The 4,287-nt window shown below is 35.1% G+C and overlaps 1 long non-coding RNA gene across 1 annotated transcript; it reads right to left on the bottom strand.

Moving 5' to 3' along the window:
- Nucleotides 1-542: 542 nt before the first annotated feature.
- Nucleotides 543-3,961, bottom strand: LOC149768619 (uncharacterized). The gene is made up of 2 exons (XR_016413286.1): nucleotides 3,713-3,961; nucleotides 543-797 (listed from the first exon to the last, which is right to left on the bottom strand). It is a non-coding gene; the product is annotated as an uncharacterized LOC149768619 (long non-coding RNA).
- Between the last annotated feature and the right edge of the window lie 326 nt (nucleotides 3,962-4,287).

Below are 4,287 nucleotides of genomic sequence, written 5' to 3'. Positions count from 1 at the left end.
AATAAATTGAAGTGTAACATCACCATTCAGTACATGATCTCTTATGAAGTGATGTCTTATTTCAATGTGTTTGGTTCTTGAGTGCTGAATTGGATTCTTAGTTAAGTTAATAGCACATGTATTGTCACAATTAATGGAAATTTTATCTTGTTTAATTCCATAATCTTCCAGTTGTTGTTTGATCCACATGATTTGAGCACAACAACTTCCGGCAGCAACATATTCTGCTTCAGCAGTAGATAATGCAACCGAGTTTTGTTTCTTGCTAAACCATGAGATTAAATTTTCTCCTAAGAATTGACATGACCCGCTGGTGCTTTTTCTATCAAGTTTACAACCAGCAAAATCTGAATCTGTGTATCCTATTAAGTTCAGGCTAGATTCTTTAGAATACCATAAGCCTATATTTTTCGTTCCTATTAGGTATTTAAAGATTCTCTTGACTGCAATTAGATGAGATTCCTTAGGATTAGACTGATATCTAGCACACATGCATACACTAAACATGATATCAGGTCTACTTGCAGTGAGATATAATAAAGATCCTATCATACCTCTATACATCTTTTGATCTACAGATTTACCTGATTCATCTTGGTCTAGTTTGCATGATGAGCTCATGGGTGTGCTGATTGACTTGTTTCCCTCCATATCAAACTTCTTAAGCATCTCCTTGATGTATTTAGCTTGATTGATGAAGATCCCTTCTTCAGATTGTTTGATTTGAAGCCCGAGAAAATAGTTCAGCTCTCCCATCATGCTCATTTCAAACTCACTCTGCATCAAGTCAGCAAATTCTTCGCAGAGGCGATTGTTAGCAGCACCGAAAATAATATCATCAACATAAATATGCACTACTAACATATCTTTGTTTTTCTTCTTTAAAAACAGTGTTGTATCTACATTTCCCCTAGTGAACTCATGTTCTAGTAGAAATTTGCTAAGTCTTTCATACCATGCTCTAGGTGCTTGTTTCAAACCATAAAGTGCTTTGTTCAATTTATACACATGATTAGGGTATTGATGATTTTCAAAACCAGGAGGTTGTTCTACATACACCTCCTCATTAATATACCCATTTAAAAATGCACTTTTTACATCCATTTGAAATAATTTGAAATCCTTAGAGCATGCAAATGCTAGTAATAATCTAATTGCCTCAAGTCTAGCTACAGGAGCAAAGGTTTCATCAAAATCTATACCTTCTTCTTGATTATAGCCCTTTGCTACTAGTCTAGCCTTATTCCTAATTACAATTCCATTTTCATCAAGTTTATTTTTATATATCCATTTGGTACCTATAATTGAATATTCAGAGGGTCGTTCAACTAGGTTCCATACCTTGTTTCTAGTAAATTGGTTTAATTCTTCTTGCATTGCATTTATCCAATTTACATCTTTTTCAGCTTCTTCTATGTGTTTGGGTTCAAAATGTGAGACAAAAGCTAGATGGTTATTTAAGTTCCTAAGAGATGCTCTAGTCCTAACAGGTTGAGATGGATCATCTAAAATTAATTCCTTAGGATGCCCATGAGCATACCTCCAAGCCTTAGTCAGCCCATGATCCACAATAGCCTCTTGGCTTGATGATGCGTTTCCAATTAATTTTTGTTCATCTTCTTGTAATGTCATCTCATCAATCTTTTCTTCAAGTATTTCAGCATCATCATCAAGATCAACCCTCTTGCTAGAAGAGATATCACTAGAATCATCAAAAACTACATGTATAGATTCTTCAATAACAAGGGTTCTTTTATTAAAAACTCTATAGGCTTTACTAGTTGTAGAATACCCCAAAAATATACCCTCATCAGATTTAGAGTCAAATTTACCTAGATTATCTTTCCCATTATTATGAACAAAACACCTACATCCAAAGACATGAAAATAGTTTACTTTTGGTTTTCTGTTTTTCCAAAGTTCATAAGGTGTTTTCTTTATAATGGGTCTCAATAAAACTCTATTTAATATATGACATGAGGTATTAATGGCTTCCCCCCAAAAGTACTTAGGGAGGTTACTTTCACATAACATGGTTCTAGCCATTTCCTCTAGGGTTCTATTTTTCCTTTCTACAACTCCATTTTGTTGTGGTGTCCTAGGTGCAGAAAAATTATGAGTTATTCCCTTTTTACTACAAAACTCATCAAATAAATAATTTTCAAATTCGGTTCCATGGTCACTTCTAATAGCTATGACTGAAGTATCTCTAGCATTTGTTACTTCCTTATGAAATTTCTTAAAAACTGAAAATGCTTGATCTTTATGAGCTAAGAACATGACCCAAGTATATCTAGAAAAGTCATCTACAATAACTAGACCATATTTATTTCCTCCTAGACTTGTGGTTCTAGTTGGTCCGAATAGATCCATGTGTAGTAGTTCTAGAGGTCTAGAGGTAGAGACACAATTTATGGATTTAAAGGAGTTCCTTGATTGTTTGCCATATTGACAAGCTTCACATATTTTATTCTTTTCAAACTTTAGTTTTGGCAAACCTATCACGGAATCTATTTTAACTAGTTTTGATATTGTGTCCATACTTGCATGACCTAACTTACGGTGCCATAACCAACTAGCATCATTATCCTTAGTTTCATTAACAACTAAACATGGGTTATGTTTGGCAAGATCCTCAAGGTCTACTACATACACATTCCCACGTCTTATTCCTTTAAAAACTAAACTATTGTCATTTAAGTTGGTTATGATGCATAAGGATGGTTTGAACAAAACATCAAAACCTCTATCACACAATTGACTAATGCTAAGTAGATTATGTTTAAGACCATCAACATATCGAGCATTATCAATAAAGGTTGAAGGGGTAATTTGTACTTTACCTATACCAATGATGTGATCTTGGTTATTGTCTCCAAATGTCACAGCACCTCCCTTCTTAGGCTCAAGGGTGAAGAATTGGTCCTTGTCACCCGTCATGTGTCTTGAGCAGCCACTATCCAAGTACCAACAATTTTTGTCGACCTTGGCTGCAAGACACTTCTACACAAGCAAATCATACAATTTTAGGTACCCAAGTTTTCTTGGGTCCTTCATGGTTAGTAATGTTGGTTCCTTTTGGAACCCAAATTCTTTTAATTTTTCTTTTAGTTTTTCCTTTTCTATAATCATATACATTTGCTTTATGTCCTAATGTTCCACAGCAAAAATATGTTATTTTCTTAGTTTTGCTTTCCCCTGCTTTAACAAAGAAATTACTAAGGAGTTTTTGCTTATTTTTAGGTTTATACCCTAAACCAGCTCTATTGAACACAGCTCGTTGACTATTAAGTATCATTTCTAATTTTTCTGAGCTATAAGTAAATTTTTCTACAAAAGGCTTGTACTTTTCAAGTTCTAGTGCCAATTTTTGTTTTTCTGTTCTTAGTCCATTTAGATCTTTTGTAAGACTCTCTTTTAAGATTTGTTTATTGTTTTTAAGTTCGAATATTTCTTTGGTCAGCCTTTCGTTATCTTTAGTTAAGGTATTAGTCTTTTGAATTAAGATTTGGTTGCTTGTCTTAAGTTCTGAATTTTCTTTAATAATAACATCTTTATCCTTAACTAATGTATCATACTTACGGAGGTGAGTTTGATTAGTTAGTTTCAGTTCTTTGTTTTTAAGGTTTATTGTCTTATACTCGTCCATTAATTGATTGAAGGCATCATATAACTCATCGAAAGTAAAGTCTAAATGTGTTCCGGATGTTACCTCATTGTCGTTAGCCATAAAACAAAGGTTGGCCTTTTCTTCTTGTTCCTCATCCGATGATGATGATGATGTGTCGGAGTCCGATAGGGTGGAGACAAGGACTTTCTTTTTCTTGTACTTGCTCCCCTTCTTCAGCAAAGGACACTCAGCTCTGAAGTGCCCCGGCTTCTTACACTCATAACATCCAATCTCCTCATTTTCTCTTTCTTTACCTTTATCCTTGTGATAGGAATTTGAGGGGCCTCTCCTTTGATGAGAGGACTTCTTCCGGTTGATGAATCTTCGGAATTTTCTTACGAGGAGTGCCTCATCATCATCTCCCTCATTGTCTTCCTCTTCACTGCTACTGCTGCAAGACACATCTTTGTTAGTGGAAACAGATTTTAGTGCTATTATCTTTTTCTTGTGAGAGGACTCTTCTTCATTGTGTTGTTTCATCGTTAGCTCATGCGTCATGAGGGATCCAAGTAGCTCCTCGAGTGGCAGCTTGTTTAAATCCTTAGCCTCTTGGATTGCCGTCACCTTGGCTTTCCATGACCTTGGTAGACAACGAAGAATCTTCCTGACAAGCTCAC

This window comes from Phoenix dactylifera, chromosome 1 (genome assembly GCF_051530095.1).
Source record: "Phoenix dactylifera cultivar Ajwa chromosome 1, Ajwa_hap1_PhDact_Kaust_v1.1, whole genome shotgun sequence".
NCBI lineage: Eukaryota > Viridiplantae > Streptophyta > Magnoliopsida > Arecales > Arecaceae > Phoenix > Phoenix dactylifera.
Note: the sequence above shows the minus strand (reverse complement) of the source record. Positions and strands in the feature narration are given on the sequence as shown.